This window comes from Dendrobates tinctorius, unplaced genomic scaffold (genome assembly GCF_039654945.1).
Source record: "Dendrobates tinctorius isolate UK_male_01 unplaced genomic scaffold, ASM3965494v1 ptg000063l, whole genome shotgun sequence".
Lineage (NCBI taxonomy): Eukaryota > Metazoa > Chordata > Amphibia > Anura > Dendrobatidae > Dendrobates > Dendrobates tinctorius.
In genome coordinates, this window is record NW_027361731.1 from 3,508,565 (window position 1) to 3,530,928 (window position 22,364).

Genomic DNA, 22,364 nt, shown 5'->3' on the forward strand with positions numbered 1-22,364 from the left:
GGCAGCTTCAGCTGTTGGTGGGCTCTGGGGGCTTGGTTCAGGAACAGGCTCAGTCAGAACCCAAGATATCCCTCCCTGACAGATTTTCTGGAGGGAGAGATCAATTCTTGGTATTTCAACAAGCCTGCAAATTATATTTCAGGCTGCGCCCTCGTTCATCAGGGAGTGAAGAGCAACGGGTGGGAATCATTATGTCCCTTCTTAAAGGGGATCCCCAATCCTGGGCCTTCTCCCTACCGGACAATTCTCCATCAATGATGTCAGTGGACGAGTTTTTTGCGGCTTTGGCGCTTGTGTATGGGGATCCTGATGGCGTCGCCCTGGCGGAATCTCGACTCCATAGGTGTAAACAGGGAGCCCGGGTTGCTGAGGAGTACTGCTCAGAGTTTAGGAGGTGGGCCACTAACACTCAGTGGAATGACCCTGCACTTAGGAGTCAATTTGTGCAGGGTTTGTCTCCAAAGTTGCAGGATACTTTGGTGCAGTACGCCGCCCCCAGGTCGCTGGAGGCCGCCATGTCCCTTGCCATCCGGGTGGATAGATGCCTCAGGGAAAGACATATACAAAAAGTTCCCCCTGATGTCCTCGCTAGGGAGGAGGACCCACCAGTGCGGACGGAGGAACCCAGACAGCCCGGTGTTGAGACAAAAAAGGGGGTGTCTGTGGCTCGTCGTGGTGGGGGGGTATGCTTTTTCTGTGGCAAGCCTGGCCATTTTATGAGAGCCTGCCCAGTTCATGCCAAGTTTCCAGACGAACCTATGCAAGTAGGAGGAGCTAGTTTGTGTACGGAGCTGCCTACGGTTCGGGGAGTGGTGTCGGCATGTTTGTACTGTGGGCAGACTGGTCATGTCCTGAAGGCTTGCCCTTTGCGCGCCAAATTATCTGTGCCATCTGAGAAGCCGCATTCCCCTGGTTGCTTGGAGGGAGGCGACCAGGGAGTATACATTTCCTCCGTTTTGCCCTCCCAAGGTATGTCAGCAGAGGTGATGGCTGGTGGCGTTCCGGAGGTGATAGATTGGTGGGCGAGGGAAGTAGTCAGCTGGGGGCACTCGTGTAAGGGCTGCTGCCTAGGAACTACTATCTCTGCCGCCTCTCTTCAACGGACCCCTTCCTCTCCGGTTAGAGCAGCAGATGTGCTGCAGGAGAGTAGGGGCAAATCTCATCCCTCGCCATTGGCCAATCCTGGGAGGCGCAGACCTCGTGGTGGAAGGGGTTGGAGGGTGGTGTACCCTTTGGTGAAATGCGGGGGTGTGAGTGTGGTGACACAGGGGGACGCCTCTGTTGTCAATCCCAGAAAGAGTTCTCCAAATTGTGACAAACGAACGAGTGGCAATAAACGTTCAGGTCCGGACCTGTGTGTGAACGAGCGTGTATGGGTGGCCACCAAAAAGCATCCAGTGGAAGTGTGTTGTGGAGTGTTACCAGCTTATACCAAACATACACAACCCGTTCCCCAGGTCAGCGCTTCGGGGATGTGTGTTGCCTCCAGAACATACAATGTCAATACCAGCGGGCTCGTTTGTCATCAACCTGACATGCAGGTAGTTGCTGGGGTGAACTCTGGGTCTGGGTGTAAAGTATAATGCCCACCTTGCCTGTCTTGGTATAAGACATTTTGCAGATTCCAAGTATACCAGATTTTTATGATCCGTGATAACCATCACTGGGTGAACTGCTTCCTCCAAAAATGACACCACTCCTCAAATGCCCATTTGATAGCTAACAGTTCCCTATTACCAATATCATATCTCTGAGCTGGTGACAGTAAGCACATGGTTGCTATTTACCAGGAGACGCACCATGCGACAATACAGCCCTCACTCCCACCTTGGACACATCAACCTCTACAATGAAAGGCCGAGAGACATCAAGCTGGATAAGAATCGGTGCAGAATCAAACACCTTTTCAATGTGCCAAATGCCTCCCTAGCAGAACTGGACCACTTAGAGAAGTCTGTTTCCTTCTTGGTCATACCTGTGAGGTTTGGCTACTACCGAAAAGTTATTTATGAATTTAGGGTAGTAGTGGCAAGATCCAAGAATCTTTGTAATGCCTTCAAATCCTCTGGATGATCCCACTCCAATGCCACCTGGACTTTCGCTGGATCCATGCGAAAACTGGTGGAAGACAATACATATCCAAGGAAAGGGATCTCCTCAATCGAGAACATACACGTCTCGGGTTTGACATAAAATTTATTGTCATGCAGTATGTGTAAGACCTTCTCGATGTGTAGTATGTTGCATGTAGTATGTATGCAGTATGTATGTTGTATGTATGTATGTTTGTGGGTTGTTTTTTTTTTTTTACATTAAACACATTAGCCAGATGATGGGACTACTACTGTCCCATCATTGGCTAATGTGTCAATCACTGTCATTGTAGCAGGCATAGCCCAATGGGACTTGTAGATGACGGCACACAGACACAAAGACCCCCGAGAGGCCCGCACAGACCCCCGGCAGCCCGCACAGACCTCCGGCAGGCCCGCACAGACCCCCGGCAGCCCGCATCGACCCCCGGCAGGCCCGCACAGACCCCCGAGAGGCCTGTACAGACCCCGCACACACACGCACCGCCCACACTTTTCCCCCCTCCCGAACTGGATGTGCAAGGAAAGAGAGGGTTCATTTTCATTCCGATATTTGTGTCCCATTGACTTGCATTGGTTTCCGGTATCGGAATCGGCGATACCCGATATTTTTGGGGTATCGGTCCGATCCGATATTTCCCGATATCGGAAGGTATCGCTCAACACTATTGGTCACACTGCAGACTACAGCCAGATCATTTTAATACAACAATATGAAAATACAGCAATTTAAAATGGCTTTGTCTGTCCCAGGCATCACATCTGAGCGTGCAGAAAATTCTGGCCTTTTTTTGTGGTACTGTAGTATCTTTTGGAGTGTCTTACAACATTTTTCGACACCATTTTGCTGTCCAAAAAATCTTTAGCTGGCCACAAAAATATTTAGCTACAGTTCATATATTTATCACTGTGTTTTGTACACCACAGGCATCGCATATCATTGCGCTAAATATTTTACAGTTTTAGTACTCCAACAATAGCCTACTTATTAACACAATTTTGGTGGGCCAAAAAAATCCAGGCCACATATTTAACAGTGTTCTATCTCCATCAGACGCCAGATCTATCTGTGGTCTACAAATTGTGGAATTTCCGGCCTATATTCCACTGTTTTTGCTGTCTGTTACCCTAGTTCTATACAGTATTTAGGGGTAAAAAAAAAATTTAAAAAAACTCCAGGCCACATGTTGAACAGTCTGTTATCTCCGTTCAGATGCCTGGTCTATCTGTGCTCTACAAATAGTTGCTTTTCAGGCCTACATTCCACTTTTTTGCTGTCTGTTACCCTAGGTCTATACACTACTTTGGGGTAGAAAATACAGGTCACATATTGAACAGTCTGGTATCGCTGTCAGACTCCTGATCTACCTGGGGCTACAAATTGTGCCATTTAAGGCCTACATTCCACTGTATTTGCAGTTATCCTAGTTCTGTACACTATATTGGGGTAAAAAATAAAAAAATACAGGCCACATATTGAACAGTCTGGTATCTCTGTGACACGCCTCATCTATCTGTGGGCTACAAAGTGTGCTTTTGAGGCTTCGATTCACCTTTTTTTGCTTTCTGTTACCCTAGTTCTTCTATACACTATTTTGGGGTAAAAAATAAAAAAATACAGGCCACATATTGAACAGTCTGTTATCTCCATCAGATGCCTGGTCTGTCTGTGCTCTACAAATAGTTGCTTTTCAGGTCTACCTTTCTGTTCTTTCTCTCTGTCTCTGTTCTTTCTTTATCTTTCTCTCTCTGTTCTTTCTCTCCCATCTTTCTCTCCATCTCTCTTCTTTCTTTCCCTTCTTTCTTTATTTTTTTCTTTCTGTCTGTTCTTTCTTTCCCCTCTTTCTTTCCCCTTTCTTTCTCTCTGTTCTTTCTTTCCCTTTTTTATCTTTTTGTTCTTTTTTACTGTCCCCTCTTTCTTTTCCTCTCTGTTCTTTCTTTCTCTCTCTCTGTTCTTTCTTTCCCCTTTCTTTCTCTCTCCCTCTCTGTTCTTTCTTTCTCCCTCTCTGTTCTTTCATGCCCCTCGCTTTTTTCTGTCTCTCTCTGTTCTTTTTTTTCTGTGCCCTTTCTTTCTCTGTTCTTTATTTCTTCTTTCTGTCTTTCTCTCTGTTCTTTCTTTCTCCTTTCTTTCTTTCTCCTTTCTCTCTATTCTTTCTTTCTCCTTTCTTTCTCTCTATTCTTTCTTTCTCCTCTTTGTTTCTTTCTCGCTCTTCTTTCTCTTTCTCTCTGTTCTTTCTTTCACCTTTCTTTCTGTCTCTGTTCTTTCTTTCCCCTCTTTCTTTTTTTCTCTCTGTTCTTTTTTTTATGTCCCTTCTTTCTTTCTCTGTTTTTCTTTCTTCTTTCTGTCTTTATCTCTGTTTTTTCTTTCCCCTCTTTATTTCTCTCTTCTTTCTTTTTCTCGCTCTCTTTTCCTCAGTACCAGTCAGTGTGCCCATAATGGCAGCCAATGTACCCTCAGTACCATTCAGTGTGATCAGCATTGCTAAATAGGTGTGTTTGGGGCATGGACATGGGTGTAACTAGTTGTGAAATGGGTGTGGTCGGGCGTCGTCTAAAAGCTTGCCGCGGTGCACTACCGTGGGCCACAACTCTTGTCCCTCTTTCCCTTCTTCAAAAGTTGGAAGATATGTGGGTGGATAGATGCAGGGCTCTTAACTGGGGTGTCAGGAGTATGATCAAACGCCAAATCCTCCAATATTCTTAGCGCTTCCTGTTCTTTGTCAGTTGGAAATTGTCTCATAGTTTCTGCTTCGTGGAAAAGTGGTGGGCATTATTATGTGGGGCACTAAGAGGATCAGTAATAGGGGCACATACGGCAGCAGCAGCTCAGCATTGGGGCGACAGCAGGATGAAGAGTTTGTGCAGGTTTGGAATAGATGGGGACAAAACTGGAAGTGTCGGATGTGTCTGTTGTAATCTCTGCAGGCGAGTCCTGGCTGGATTTGTGTCGGTCTGGGCCGGATGGAAAAAAGGGGAAAGTGAACAAATTCATGAGAAAGAACGTCAGCTGTGAGTTACTATATATAACTGCACAGTAATCTCTTATGTATTCTGCAGCGCTGGTATCTACCACTGTAAGTCGCCATATGGCGGTAATATCAGTGTTAGGCTATGTTCACATGATCAATATTAGGTCAGTATTTTACATCAGTCTTTGTAAGCCAAAATCAGGTCTGTATAAATCTGTTTAAAAGCGGTTTTAATTTTTTTGTGTCTCAATAAAATTATGCATTCCTTGACATATTTTGTGCTTGGAGGACAATGTTTCTCTGTAGAAGATTTCTGTTATAAACAGTCCGCTCCGTAGATGTCGTACACAGGTGGCTCTGCTCTGTACACCTCTTACACACACGGCTCAGCTCCATACATCTCGTACACACACGGCTCCCCTCCGTACACCTCGTACACACACGGCTCCGCTCCGTACACCTCGTACACACACGGCTCCTCTCCGTACACCTCGTACACACACGGCTCCGCTCCGTACATCTCGTACACACACGGCTCCGCTCCGTACACCTCGTACACACACGGCTCCGCTCCGTACACCTCGTACACACACGGCTCCGCTCCGTACACCTCGTACACACACGGCTCCGCTCCGTACACCTCGTACACACACGGCTCAGCTCCGTACACCTCGTACACACACGGCTCCGCTCCGTACACCTCGTACACACACGGCTCCGCTCCGTACACCTCGTACACACACGGCTCCTCTCCGTACACCTCGTACACACACGGCTCCTCTCCGTACACCTCGTACACACACGGCTCAGCTCCGTACACCTCATACACACACGGCTCCGCTCCGTACACCTCGTACACACACGGCTCCGCTCCGTACACCTCGTACACACACGGCTCCTCTCCGTACACCTCGTACACACACGGCTCCTCTCCGTACACCTCGTACACACACGGCTCCTCTCCGTACACCTCGTACACACACGGCTCAGCTCCGTACACCTCATACACACACGGCTCCGCTCCGTACACCTCGTACACACACGGCTCCGCTCCGTACACCTTGCACACACACGGCTCAGCTCCCTACACCTCGTACACACGCGGCTCTGCTCCGTATACCTCGTACACACACAGCTCCGCTCCGTACACCTCGTACACACATGGCTCTGCTACATCCACACTGTAAACCCCTCCTGACCCCACACATAATCTTCCCCTCATCCAGCACCATGACAACCAGCACAGCAGAGTCCTGCACACACTGAGGCTCCTGATCATGTGACCCCTAACTCCTCCCCTCCTGTGTCCTCATCACAGGTCCTGTGCGCACAGAGCAGCCATATATGTGGAGTGCGGCTCTGCGGGTGGAGGTAGGTGCTGGAGGCTCCATTATTCTCTATGTGGAGTGCGGCTCTGCGGGTGGAGGTAGGTGCTGGAGGCTCCATTATTCTCTATGTGGAGTGCGGGTGGAGGTCGGTGCTGGAGGCTCCATTGTTCTCTATGTGGAGTGCGGCTCTGCGGGTGGAGGTCGGTGCTGGAGGCTCCATTATTCTCTATGTCAGGGTTCCCCAACTCCAGTCCTCAAGGCCCACCAACAGATCATGTTTTCAGGATTTCCTTTGTATTGCACAGGTGATGCAATTATCACCTGAGCAATACCAAGGAAATCCTAAAAACATGATCTGTTGGTGGGCCTTGAGGACTGGAGTTGGGGAACCCTGTTCTATGTGGAGTGTGGCTCTGCGGCAGGGCTGGCTCCAGGTTTTTGAGGGCCCCGGGTGAAAGAATCTCAGTAGTCCCCCCTTTAACACATATCATGATTCATGCCGTGTGGCGTCTGTGGTGCCGGCCAAAAACGGACTTGTCTCCATGTGGATCACATGGACACGCATGTGATCCACATGGACACACGCTCTGTGGCAAAACACATTCATGTGAAGGAGGCTATTGATTAGTAGTGTACGTATGAGAAAGAACAGAGAGAAAGGAAAATAAAGAACAGAGAGAGAGCAGGAAGAGAAAGAAAGAATACAGAGAAAGGAAGATTAGAAAGAGAAAGAAAGAACAGAGAAACAGAAAGAGGGGAAAGAAAGAACAGAGAGAGAGAGAAGGAAAGAAAGAAAGAACAGAGAGAAAGAAAGAGTGGACAGAAAAAAATAACAGAAAGAGAAAGAGGGAGAAAGAAAGAAAGAAAGGGGAAAGAAAGAAAGAAAGAGTGGACAGAAAAAAAGAACAGAGAGCGAGAAAAAAAGAAAGAGGAGAAAGAAAGAACAGAGAGGTAGAGAAAAAGAAAGAGGGGAAGGAACAGAGAAAGAAAGGGGAAAGAAAGAAAGATGGGAAAGAAAGAACAGAGATAAAAAGATGAAAGAAAGAACAGAGAGAGAGAGAAAGAATAGAGAGAAAGCGGGGAAAGAGAGAATAGAGAGAGAAATAAAGAAAGGGGAAAGAAAGAACATAGAGAGAAAGAGGAAAGAAAGAACAGAGAGAGAAAGAACAAAGAAAGAGGGGAGAGAAAGAAAGAAAGAATGGACAGAGAGAGAAAGAGAGGGGAAAGAAAGAAAGATCAGAGAGAAAGAAAGAAAAAGAGCTCTGTACACCTTATACACACAGCTCCAGGCTCCGCACCGTACACCTCATACACACACAGCTCCACTCCGTACGCTTTGTACACACGTGGCTCTGCTCCGTACACCTCGTACACACGCAGCTCTGCTCTGTACACTTCGCACACACACGGCTCTGCTCTGTACACATCGTACACACATGGCTCCGCTCTGTACACCTCGTACACGCACGGCTCTGCTCCGTACACAAACTGCTCCGCTTTGTACACCTCGTACACATATGGCTCTGCTCCATACACCTCGTACATGCATGGCTCTGCTCTGTGCACACACGGCTCCACTCTGTACACCTCGTACACACATGGCTCTGCTCTGTACACCTCGTACACGCATGGCTCTGCTCTGTACACCTCGTACACACGCGGCTCTGCTCTGTACACCTCGTACACACGCGGCTCTGCTCTGTACACCTCATACACACACGGCTCTGCTCTGTACACCTCGTACATGCTCTACTCTGCTCTGTTACAGCTCTGCTACATCCACCCTGTAAACCCCCCCACAAACTTCCCTCATCCAGCACCATGACAACCAGCACAGCAGAGTCCTGCACACATGGAGGTTCCTGATCATGTCACCTCTGACTCCTCCCCTCCTGTGACCTCATCACAGGTCATTTACCAGAAGAAAAGGGCCTAGCAATGACTCATTGCTGGCTGCGGTGGGTCACTGGGAGGGCGAAGATGGGGTCGGTGCATGGGGGGGCGTAGCGGCGGTTATCTGTTATGAGTGGGTCACCGAGGAGGATGGCAGGAACAGGCTAAGCCACCAGAAAACCAGAGAGGTTGGTAACTAAGCAGATTGCAGACCCCTGATCCTATCCACACTACTAGCAGTAGCCGTGGAGCGTACCTACGATGCCCTAGACGCATCAGCACAGCCGGAGAGCTAACAGCCTAAAACAAGAAAGGTGAAATCTAAACTGCCCTGGAGCAGACCCCAAAAGGAATAGACAGCCCCCAAACATATATTGTCGGTGAGACAATATGAAACACAAACGCAGGCAGAAAAACAGACTGAGCAAATGATGGGGCCCAAACTGACTAGATAGGACAGGAAAGGAAAGACACTGCAATCATGCAAAAACCCTGAAAAATCCAACACGTCTTATATACAAAAAAACACTGAAGTCACACGACTTCGCCCCCACTATATCAGCACTCCGGTATGAACTGGAAGCAAAGCAAAAGAGACCAATATAACAGGGGACTGAACAAACTGACACAGGCTGTAACATATGAGCGGTGGCCAAGCACAGCCCCCAGAGGAGCAAGCTGAACCCGCACAACAAGCAGAGGGACAAAAACAGATCAGATGCAAAGGATTAGCAAATGAACCACTTAGCTGAACAATGCAGGATCCAGAGACATCAGACCTCAGAATGCACAGGAAAGCAATCACCAGCAGGGATTGAAGGAAGTCTGCAGACTTAAATACTCCAATCAGTAACCCCAGATTTCCAATCATCATCATCAGATGGCAGACCTCTGTCAATCTGGCCAGCTCCACTACCTCCAGTAACCACCAGAGGGAGCAGGGGGAGCTTCGGCTCAGAAGTCTGAGTCAGGGAATTCACAACAGGTATCCCAGACAGCGTCAGTGGGCCCCCCGACTCACCAGGGCCCCGGCACTTGCCCGGGTGAGCCGGGTGCTGATGCCAGCCCTGCTCTGCGGGTGGAGGTAGGTGCTGGAGGCTCCATTATTCTCTGTGGAGTGCGGCTCTGCGGGTGGAGGTAGGTGCCGGAGGCTCCATTATTCTCTATGTGGAGTGCGGCTCTGCGGGTGGAGGTCGGTGCTGGAGGCTCCATTATTCTCTATGTGGAGTGCGGCTCTGCTGGTGAAGGTCGGTGCCTGAGGCTTCATTATACTCTATGTGGAGTATGGCTCTGCGGGTGGAGGTCAGTGCCGGAGGCTCCAATATTCTCTATGTGGAGTGTGGCTCTGCGGGTGGAGGTCGGTGCCGGAGGCTCCATTATTCTCTATGTGGAGTGCAGCTAAGTGGGTGGAGATCGGTGCCGAAGGCTTCATTATTCTCTATGTGGAGTGTGGCTCTGTGGGAGGCGTAGGCTGTCTCCAAATGTTCATTTTTCCAGGTGATTGCCATGCTACTTAACTGAGCTGCTTCTCCCAGACCACTGCCAGACGTACATTGAGGTTATGACGTTTGTTCTCCTGTGCCTTGAGTTCTATATGCTTGATCTTTTTATGCCTGACCTTCGACTTCGTTCTGACCATCCAACTGTTTAACTCCTTCTGCTCTAATACATTATCCTCCTGGTATTCTGACCTCAGAACGTTCTCTGACTACGCTTTTGTCTCTTCCTTCTGTTTTATGATGTACCCTCCTGGCTTTTCTTTTCAAATAATTTTATTGGTTTTTAGTAATAAACAGGATAGGGAAAGAAAGGTAGGAAGGGAGGGAAGGGAGTGGGGAGTAAACAACCTTGTACAGGTACGGAAAAAAAATTAAAAACTAGAGAACCCACAAATAGTCATTAAATAGCATATATCAAATAACAACATAAAAGGAAAAGAAAATCGCCAATCCTTATTATGGGGTAACATTCTTGGAAGGAGATACAGCATCCCGGTACTACAACGCCCATGTTTAGGCCTCAAAATATAATGCCTCTGATAGGTCTATTTGATATGGAATTTGTTGTTCCAGGTCTTCCATTTTTTTTGTATATTTGTGGATGTGATTGTTGTTAATCGCAAATCTGCATTCTAAATCACTATGTTGGCCTATCTTGTCAAGTATGTCTGAAAACTTGGGAACCTCGGCTTTCTTCCACCATTGTGCTAACATGGTTTTAGTCACTAAGAGGATGTGAATAATAATGTATCTTACTGAATCATCAAATTGTTCCATGTCTAATGAAAGAAGTGCTCTTTTGGGTGTGTGTAATTGTGAAGTCCTTAGCGATGAGGTTAATGTACTGTGTGACCTGAGACCAGAGGTTTTTAATTTTTGAACAACCCCAAAAAATATGGTAGAGGTTCCCTTGGTGTCCACAATCTCTCCAGCACAAGGAAGATAGTTCTGTGTTAAAATGTGATAATCTTGTCGGGGTATAGTACCACCTATTTAACAATTTGAAATAACTCTCATGAAGACCCATTGATATGTTGGAATTATAAGTGTTTTTGATGGCATCATTCCAATTCTCGAGACGGATATCAGCACCTAAATCGGACTCCCATCTCTTCATATATATATTTTTGTGGCTCGATAGGTCCTTGACGACAGATCTATACAAATTACGCAGACTCCAGAGGTTTTTATTTTTAAGGTTGCACAATAGTGAAGATAGCATTTCATAATTCAAAGTCTTCCCTTTTATAAATTTCCAAATTCTGTCTTTCAACATGGTGTAAAAGAACAGCTCACATGACAGTAAATTATATTTAACCTGGATCTCACTAAATTTCAGGAACTCCACTCCACTAAAAACATCCCACACCCTTTTAATGCCAGATTTCCCCCAAACCTACGGTATCGGGAGATCATCCATCAGTGCAAATGAAGATAGAGGCAGCATTAAGATTTGCTCTGCTTTTTTGATATTTTTAGTCGGCTTAATGAGATCCCTCCAGGCTGAGATAATCGGCCAGAATATAGGATGGGAAGAGTTCACACTGTGCTTTTGTAGAAGGAAGTAAAAGAAAAGCTTTTGTGTGGAACATCTATCACTAGCATCTCTCTCCAAGCCATACCAAGCTGGATGTGTCATGTTTTCCGTAAACCAGTACCAGCTCTGTTTGATGAGTGAGGCTTGATAATAAGAGTATATGTTGGGTAGTCCTGCGCCCCCATGTTTTTTATTTTTATAAAGCAAGTCTGCAGATATTCTTGCTTTTTTACCTTTCCAAATAAATAGTCGGATGAGCTCTTGAACTTTATCAATGGTTTGGCGCGGAAAGCTAACTGGCAAAGTCCTAGATATGTATAAAATTTTGGGAAGGATAAAGGTTTTAACTGCCTGTGTCTTCCCAAAGATGGAAGTCTCTAGCTGAGCCAAAAAGGATAGATCGCCTGTAATAGTTCTTATAATGCTGTCTAAATTGGCCCTAACTGTGGCTTGGATTGATCCAACTATTCTAATCCCTAGATAAACAATCTCTTTCTCCTCCCAAATGAACTGTGTTTGAGTCTTTATTTCGTTAATTTCGGATTGTTTCATGTTTAGAGTTATAAATTTGGATTTGTTTGGGTTTATCTTAAAATAAGATGCTCTAGAGAATTTTTCTAGTTCGTCTAAGAGGGCTATAATAGAATTTGCAGGATCAAGTAGTGTGAGGAAGAGATCATCTGCGAATAGCCCAATTTTAAAATTTCGTGATGGCAGTTCAAAGCCTTTAATATTGTTGTTTAATCTAATTTTTTCAGCTAGGGGCTCTATGGCAAGCACAAATAGAAGGGGAAAATGGGTACACCCCTGTCTCGTGCCATTGGTAATGTCGAACGGGTCGGAAAGGAATTTGTTTGTATCGATCCTGGCACTAGGACCCGAGTATAGGGCAAAGACTGTTGATAAAAACTTCTCATCAAAGCCAAATCTAGCGAGAGTTGCTTTTAAGTAAAGCCAGTTAAGTCTATCAAACGCCTTCTCGGCGTCCAGTGCCAGAAAAGCAGTTTGGGTTCTCGAGTTAATCGCTAAATCTATCAGATTCAACACCCTTCTAGTTCCGTCTGAGGCCTGGCGGCCCTCTGTGAAGCCTATTTGATCATCCACCAACAGACGTGGAAGGATGTTTTTCAGTCGATTTGCGATGATCTTTGAGTATATTTTAATATCGCTGTTTATGAGAGAAATTGGCCTATAGTTCTGTATCCTCCTTTCAGTATCGCAGGGCCCACTGTTGTAACTGTTTTCCCTACCCCTTGTCTTGTTGCTTTAGTTACCGGCCTGCGAGCCGTGTCACACAGGACAGGATCACGTGCTGCGTCCTGTTGTTTTATTTACCAGCCTGCGAGCCGTGTCACAGAGGATGGGTCCACGTGACAGATACTCTGTAGAAAAGAATCTACAAAATTCAAGTTAACCACCGGAGTTTGGGGGTCGTCTTTCAGGTTATAGAGATTTTTAAAGAATTCTGCAAACGAGTTGACAATGTTCCTACAGTGAGTTTTGGGGTCACCTGAGGGAGATACTATCTCATTTATTCTCTTTTTGATTTTCTTTTTAATTTCCTCATCATAAACCTGGTAGGCTTGTTGAGAGACGCATACGATTTATACCTAGATGTTTTGATGGCTGCATCGTATTCCTGGTAGACTTCAGATCTCAGACTCTGTCTAAGTCTCAAAATCTCAGCCTGGACGGTCTGGGAAGGAACTTTCAAATTTGTTTGTTTTTTTTCTAGATCATTAATTTGGGCCTGTAGGATTGTGATATTTTCCCTATTTCTCTTCTTATGTTTAGAGAGGATCTCCATAAGACACCCCCTCAGAAGCGCTTTATGGGCATTCCAGACCATGAGCTGATCTACATCACCAGGTACGTTTTCCTTGAAGTAGTTTAAGAGAATGTTTTCTATCTCTTGCTTGTACTGTGGTATATATAGCAAAGCTGAGTTAAGCTTCCAGCGGAATGGTTTGTCAGGGGGAGGACCCACCAGGAACTCAATGAGAACCGGGGTATGATCCGAGATGGACTTCTGCATGTAGCGAATTGTCCTTAATTTTGGACAGAGTGAATATGTTAGTGAGAAGTAGATCTATCCTGGAAGCTGTTTTATGAACATCTGAAAAGTGATAATACTCACGAGATGATGTATTCAAGCAACGAAAAGCATCATAAAGCTCATTTTGAATTAACCAGTTTTTTAAAGCTGGAACCTTGAGGCGAACTAATGAGGATGAATCAATGCTGCTGTCTGGGACAATATTAAAATCGCCCAGTAAGATGAGTTCACCTGTTTTGACTTTATCTATTTTTTTGATAAGCTTTTTCAAGAATCGTCTATTGTGCATGGCCTTTCATGGAGTAAGCATATGAGTATATGAAACCTGCCCAAGGAATCTGGTATTTCTTTGAGCTGAAAAGGAACGGTGCCACCTACCATTGTTATGACCCCAGCCTTTTTCTTTGTGGACAGTGACTTGTACACGTGTGGAATGTTCTTGTGCTGGAAGACCGGGTGTCGATCGGAAGCCAATTTGACCTCCTGAAGGCATACCAATTCGGCCCGGATTCGATTGATCTCCTTCCATACTGCATACCTCTTATTCAGACTGTTGAGCCCCCTAACATTGTACGATAAAATTTTCATCGTTAGAATGCAATATCAAAACAGGAAAAGCGAAACAAATAAAATAGTGAAATACAGAAAAAAATTTAGAACTTGAGAGTTCTCCTGGAGGATTCCAAACCAGTTGGTGTCTCACCTTAGATCAGGGAAAAAGAAAGGGAAAATTAAGTGGCAAGTTCCCACAGTGACATCAATAAACTGTACGGGTACTAACATATTCAAGTTCAGGAAAAGGAAATAATAGTGCCCCCATATAAATTCAAACATAAGACAAAATCAATCCTAATCACTATCTCTAAATGTTGGCTCATCCATCAGGAATTTAAGAAACTTCTCACCCTCATGTAGAGTGTAGATGGGGTAGTTTTTGTCATTATACCAGACTAACAGCTTAGTAGGGAAACCCCATCTATATGACACTCTAAATTCCCTGAGTTTAGAGGTCAGATCTCTAAAGGACCTTCTTGCATCCATTGGATTTCTTTGGATAGGTCTTGGAAAATCTTTTGATCTTTATATGGCTCTGGAGGTGAACCTCTCTCTCGCAAAGATTTTAAAACCTTCTCCTTGGTTTAAAAAAAATGGACCCTAAGGATAGTGTCCCTAGGCTTTTCCTGTGGGACCCCTTTTGGACGTGGTAAACGGTGAATATGATCGATATTTATTTCTAATTCTGTCGATTTTGGTGATAATTTTTTAAACAAGTTTTTAGTGTAATCAGAGAGATCTGCCTGGGAGACCGACTCAGGAATACCTCGTATCTTTAAGTTATTTCTCATGCTTCGGTCTTCCAGATCTGTAAATTTGTTTTTATGGGAAATAACCTCCTTTTTGAGGAGAGAATTCTCCTTTGAGAGGTAGACTATGTCTCTCTCCGCCTGTACCATCTTTACCTCATATTGCCCTCCAGGCTTTTGACCTTGGACTCCTGGACCATTCTGACTCACAGCTTGGCACATGTGTGCATGTGGAAGACTTCTTTTGGACACTCAATTGAATACATCCAACATCGAGTTTCTCCAAAAATGTGATATTTTGTAATTACTTTGATGACCTTGATCAGTTTTTGTTTAAACACCCTTGCTGTTAAATCATGTTGATCAGAGGGGCAGTTACCATTCAGAAGCTCTTCCAATATCTCTGGCCATGTAACTGTAACAGACAAATCTATGCGGACATATATCTGAACATATGTCATGGCGTCCTGACTCCTGAACGTACTCGTGCATATATCTGAGACTTCCTGTAAATGTAGTCGGTAAAATAACCATACTCCCAATTTCCACAACGTTTCCATCATTAGCTACAGCATCTCTTAAATTAAAGTATTCATCCAATCAAAATTTTTTTTGGATTCAGTATTATGTACAAAAGACTCTCGCTTTCCACCTTGGCATGCTTAATATAAATTGATGAAAAAGTTGCCTGCATTGTTAAATGTGGTTTGATGAACATTGTCTGATCATTATTTGGTAGGCATGGAAGTCCATAGATGATATATTTTATTGGTTGGCCTAGCATTGTTGGGATCAGTCTGCGTTAGATTATAGTGATAGCCGTCTTGGCCGTTCCACAATATTATTGGATATTGCAGAGCATGATATGATCTATGTGTTTCTGTAATACGCTGAAGATGTTCTCTCCGTCACTGAATAATTATATCTCAGCTTAGAAAGTCCCGTCCAACCATTACGATCGCTACTTCATTAACACTGGGAGAAGTAAATCTTTTGTGCTCACCAACCGGTGTCTTCTCTCCTCTTATTTGTCAGGGTCCTGACAGCGCCGGCGTACAGCCTCCGCTAAGCAGGGACTCACCCGCACCGTAGGGACCCCTGGGGACAAGAACAGCCGGAAAATAAAGATGCACAGGACCTGAATGTAGAAGTTTAGCAAGCCGGCATAGGACCTATGGTCATGTGAACGGTCATGTGACTGCAAGGGGGCAGAGCTTAGCGTCCTGCTTTCAGAGAAGGTAGAAAACTCAGTCAGGCAAAGCAGAGGTCAAGCACAATACAGGCAAGCGAGGTACAGGAGGGATAAACAGACGGGAGGTCAGACAAAGCCAAAGGTCATACACAAGATATCAATACAGTACCATGGATGAGACAGAACGGATAGTCAGGGACAAGCAGAGATCAAAAACCAAACGGACGTAGAAGGTACCAAGCAGAATCCAAAGCGATATCCAGAGAACAGACCGAGTCATACACAGAGAATCAAGCAACCAGAACACAGCACAAACACACTCAGGGGTCACCACACAATGCCAAGGGCAAGAGTATAACTGACGGGGGATGGGAGCTTCCTGAGGCTATAAGAAGCTTTCCCAGAACCAATGAGAGGCCACCATAATAGGTCCCAGGTGTGCAGGTGAGAGTCTGCACTGAGATCAGAACATTAACCCCAGAAGTGCCGGTCACCCAGCACTGGTATCATGACATTATTACAGCCTGATATTCTGCACTTCCAGTTTTTCTAAGGCTGTTCTACAAAGGGTTACTAACTGATTGTGTTGATGCAAAAATCTTTGCAAATTCAAAACAATGTCTCCCAAATGGTAAATTTGTAAAAAATTTTGATTCAGCCTGTCTCATCTGTTTTTCCTGAAGGCGACATTCCCATTGCTCAGATGTTTCAGCTGCCTTTGATTCAGCCTGTCTCATCCATTTCCTTTCAAGCCAGGACTCACATTCTTCACTTGTCTCAGCTGTTTGAGAAGGTTTTGCTTTCTTATCTTTTGGATTAACTTGCCCAATAGTTGGACATTTTTTTGGCGGCATTTTAAAAACCAGTTCTTAGTATTATGACCCTTAGTAATCACCTCACACTGATCAGAGATCTAATTAGTTAATCTATATATAAAGCAGAAAATGTGAGACTGCCTCACAGTCAGACTGTTCTAGTTGTCCATAGCAACCAATCAGAGCTCGGCTTTCAGTTTACCACAGGGGCTTCAATGCTGAAAGCTGCTCTCTGGTTGCTGTGGGTAACCAGAACGATCTTACTGTGAGGCAATTCTCATAAATGAGCCCCAGTTACATCTGCAACATCCATTGTTATAATTTCAGACTTTAGAGCGACTTATCAGGTTGCCCCATTTTAGCGACTATATGGTTGCTCTCCCTTTAAGAGCGACTCTTTGGCCTCTGTCGCTCTAATTCTTTAAGACCCTTTGGGCAAAACCTGTTGTTTTTGCATTCAACACACAGATACCCATTTTATTATTTATTTTATAAAGCATAAATTTCGAGAGGCCAAATCTCGTGAAGGGGGCAATTTTGAGTTTTAATGTTCGCAGTATTTTTAGTCTGGTGTTAAATACGGGCCGTGCAACATTTCACTAAACTGGGTGAAAAGTTTGGTATTGTATTCAACAGGCTACGACACAGATTTGCTGCTTTATATATAGAGATGTTTTTAAAACCGCAAACTAAATACTGTAAAATAATTGTTAGGGACGGCGGAACGCACTAAATAAATAATAAAGTGCATTCGCCGCTCGGGGTCCACCGTGCAGTAGGTGTTAAACCGCTGCTAGATAATGGCAGACGTGCTATGTGGCGGTATATTGCACGCGGGTTAGACGTCACCCGGTGTGCGCTGGGCGTACTCTGTTAGCTTCACAGAGACGCCTAAGGAATTAACATAAATGCTGAGCCTGTTGGACTCACAGGTCTCAGAGAAGTGCACGCACGATATAAGGTCACAGCAGCTGGGCCCTACGCAGAGGGTCAGAGTCCATCTAGACCTACCGTGCGTGCGGCGTTGCAACTGCGGACGCCAAGAGGTGCTGCAGCGCGGCGACAGACACTGCTGCTAATCGACAATGTCCAGTAGCAGGCGCACTGTCGGACGTTAGCACTGTGGAGGATGCTGTTGTGGCTTGCAGCTTGCCACTGGCTGGCGCAGACTCTAAACTTAAGTCCCTATACACACTCATAATATCAGAGGGAGGGGATCTTAATGAGTCATTCGCAGGTTCATGCATCCATCATCATTCACACAGTAGCAACTAGAGACTATACTAGCGCATGGCCGAGCGGCCATGCGGGCCTTTTATAGCCGTTGGCTTCCGGGACCTTCCAGAACTCTGAGATGGACAAATCAGATTTGGAGAAGGACCTGAGCATGTGACTCCCGATCTCCAATGGGAGATCGTCTCGTGAGCATGCCCAGTAGAGTGACGGAGGGACTTAGCCTCTGGAGTGATTTGCTGCTGAACAGCCTGCATTGCTATTGTTGACCCAAAGGTGGCAGCAACTGCCAGACTCACAGAGCAGGACTGGGCAGAGCATCTGGGATACTGGGATTGCTGAGCAATCTCCTCTGCAGTCGATAGATAATGGGAGACCGCAGAATGTGAGGCTCTGGATTCCTGTTGAGCTGCTGCAGGAACCTGACGCCTAACAATAATAAATCTCATATTTCCCTTATTATCTCCAGTAATTGTATTATTACACAGGATTTTTATGATGTTACATCGGCTCATCTTCTTCTCATTCAGGTCTCTACAATATCGGATCCTCTCAGTGAAGATCTTCTTTATAAGAGAATGTTCCTGATTTACCCATCAAAGATGGATATGGACAGAGACAAGATGGCGGAGAGGATATTACACCTCACCCTAGAGATCCTCTTCCGGCTTACTGGAGAGGTGAGAGATCCTGATGACGTCACATTACATCATTCTTATCTATGGGAATAACAGATGGACAGAACTGGAGAGGTGAGGACTCTGGAAATGTCTGTAGTGAGATTTATTAATGTGTCTCTCCATAACCAGGATTACACAGTAGTGAAGAAGACCTCTAGTGAGCACTGTCAGGACCCTGTGTCTGAGGGATGGGGAAGACTCCTGAGCCCAATCACGGGGCCTCCTCCTCACCCCCTGATACATGAGGGCATCAATGACCAGAAGATCCTAGAACTCACCTACAAGATGATTGAGCTGCTGACTGGAGAGGTGACACTGCTGGGAATGCTGGGACATTACACAGTAACGCTATGAAGGGATCGGGGGATGACGATATCATTGTATGTGTCAGGTTCCTATAAGGTGTCAGGATGTCGCTGTCTATTTCTCCATGGAGGAGTGGGAGTATTTAGAAGGACACAGAGATCTGTACAAGAACGTCATGATGGAGGTTCCTCAGCCCCTCACATCACCAGGTAATAGACAGAAATAAATACACACGGCCTATAATTATCTCTATGTAAAGAATGAATTCAGTCCCTGTATGTGTTTCCCTACAGATCTAGCCAGTAAGAAGACAACACCAGAGAGATGTCCCCATCCTCTTATTCCACAGGACTGTAAACAAGAAGATCCCAATGCTCCTCAGGATCATCAGGTAGATGGAGAGAAGGTGTCTTGAGATCTCCCCTATGATGTGTAGATGACTGTGAAGGTCTTGTGCTCAGTCTTGTTTTATCCACCAGTAAGGCTGGGTTCACATTGCCTTAGGGGGCAATGTGCTGACGGATCTGTTACATAGCGGCACTAACGCTATGTAATGGACCCGTTAACGCCGCCATTGCCCGCAATGAATGTAGCGCATCCTAACGCATGCCAAGTATGCGATAATTCATGACGCACCCTCGAATGCTGCATGCAGCGTTTTTGGGTGCGTTAGAACTGTATTGGCTAATGCATGGTAGCGCATGGTACCTTAGCACTATCATGCGTTAACGCATACCATTAGCGCTAGGTCCTAAAAGATGTCAAAAATGACATCAGCGTTAGCACATCCGTTTAACGGATCCATTAAACGGATGCCCTAACGCAATGTGAACCTAGCCTAATATATGTTTATACTTGTGTAATGAGAACAATGGAGATGGCAGGATTAGAGCTGATCATAGATGTGACTTCTCCATCTGTCTGTGACTTTTACAATATTTGTTTCAGGGTGAAGATCTGACCCATATTAATACTTCAGAGACATATGTGAGAGGTGATGAGCGGTGTAAAGAGGAGATTCCTACATATGACTACCCAGGTGAGTAGTGACCACTAAATGCAGAGAAGTCACAGATTCTTCTCAGTCCTCGGCTGTGGCTGCTTTATTGGTAATTTAGTCCGGCCGTTTCACAATCATGTGAGTTGCAATTTTGCCTCTGGAGCATAACATTCTCCACTAATTACGCATTTTTTACTGATGAATACTGTTTGATCTTTTCAGTAGATGTTATTGTCCTTCCTCACAGTTTTTGACTACAGTAGTAGTGTCCAAAATACTTTGATTTAACCACTTTCCGCAGACAGTTTTCTGTTCGTAATAAGGACCCAATTTTAAAGTCTGATGTATGTCACTTTACGTGGTGATAATTTTGGAATTCTTCACAAGGGATAATAGGAAACAAATGGACCTTATAAATTATTTTACAACTTCTCTTGAATCCAACATACCCCATATACGGTTGTACATTACTGTCTGACACATGGTAGGGTTGAGAAGGGAAGGGGCGCCATTTAGACATTTAAAAGCAGATCTTGCTGGAACAATGTATTGAAGTCACGGTTTGTGGTCCCCCTGGCAGCTCAAAAGATGGCAACCACGAACAGGCTTGGTGCTATCTACTCCAGTCTCCCGATCCCACAGATTGCCTTGCTCATTGTTAGGCTTCGGATTCCTGGCACTGCACAGCGGGAATCCAGAGCCAGACATCCTGCGGTCTCTCATTCTCCTCCGACCGCTCAGCAATCACGGCGAGCCAGGCATTCCCCTCAGACTCGTTCTGTGAGCCTGGATGTTGCTGCCACCTCTGGTGCAGCAATGGTAGCACAACCTGCTTTTCAGGGAACTGCTCCAGAGGCTAAGTCCTCGTGCCGTGCTACTGGGCATGCCCGCAACTTGTCCTCTCAGTGGAGAGCAGGGGTCACATGTGCAGGTCCTATGTCGGATCTGATTGGTCCTTCCCAAAGTACTGGAAGGTCCCGGAAGCGCATGGCTATAAAAAGCCCGCATGGTGGCTCGGCCATGCGCTAGTGTAGCATATTATTCTGTGTGTATGGTGATGGATGTATGGACTGGTGACTCATTATGAAACCCCTACCCTCTGATATTACGAGTGGTGACCGAGTGTGAATAGTCAGCTCCAGGGTCGTGGCAAGCTACACGCCACTTGCTCCACACCTACACTAGCGTCTGTCGGCGCCGACGCTTGAGGCTTTTCTCTGCCGCTGCGCTGTAGTAACAGCAACTATTGGTGTTCGCGGCTGCAACGCCACACGCAGGCCTCTGTGACGCTAACAGGGCCTGTGCCTTTGCTTTAGTGTTCTCCAAGCGACTCTGTGTTTGTACGGAGTCGCCCTTAGCGTTCGGGTGACGTTAACCCGAGCGCAGTCCCGCACCTACTAAGTGCATCTGCCATTATTCAGCAGCGGTCTTGTCACCTACCGCACGGTGGACCCCGGGCGGCGAACGCACCTACTATTATTTATATTTGGTGCGTTCCGCCGACCCTAACACTCATCACCCTTTAACCCTTGTATCTGTACTTACACAGAGAACCCTAGGCTTGGGCCACAGTGTTACTTGCTGTTCTGTAATGTGAGATTACTAGAAGAATAAGTAGCTGGGTCAGAACCAGGAGGGGAGAGAAAATACAAAATCTTGCAGCTTCCAGCAATACGCTTCGAGCTTTAGTAGGGTCTGGTGCTTTCCAATTAGCTGAAGCAGAGAGCAGATTACTTTAGCTGGACCGCACACAATTATACTGTTAAGACTGGATGGTACTACTGGTCACAGTATCCCTAATCTTAGTGGCTGGACTGAGTCTGTGCTGCCCATAGCTTCTGGTTCCAACGGCACCTCCATCACCAACACCAATGAATAAGGTGGCTCCTGTTGACAAGCAGATGTCACAGTAGTAGATCCTAGAGATGATAGGGCTCCTGCAAATGGTGTGTCCAAATATAGCAAAATGGAAGAAATACAGAGCAGTAAAAATCTCCATTTTGGAATTTTCAACCCTCGGTGAATTTATCTATAGTAGTAACTATTTTGATTACACAGGCACTTTCTGGAAATGAGCACAGTGTGGTTGTTGGAGAGTGAAAATTGCAACTATACCATGTTACCCAACACATAGTGCCCATACTGTACTCCGGGAGACACACGCACATCGTAAATTAAGTGGGTTCTTCTCACTATAGTAATAGTTACATGGATGCTAAATGTGGTTTGTGCACATTTCAAGACTCAGAAGGGAGGAGAATTGACTCCGGGACAACGGATTTTGCAGGATTGGTTTATGGAAGCCATGGTGCATGCGTTAAAGCCACTAATAATGTGGAAACCTCTGTTTTTCCACTGAGAGATGATGGACCTCAGTGGAGACTTTTTTGTGAGATGAATAGAAGTTTCTATCTGTATTATTTTGACTGCATAACTTTGTTTGGTGGCTTTGTATTCAG

General features: G+C 45.6%; 1 protein-coding gene across 1 annotated transcript in view; it reads left to right on the forward strand.

Moving 5' to 3' along the window:
* LOC141094179 (uncharacterized) overlaps positions 1 to 22,364 on the forward strand; it is a 287,422-nt gene that overhangs the window by 262,840 nt on the left and 2,218 nt on the right. The gene's annotated exons all lie outside the window — the stretch shown is intronic.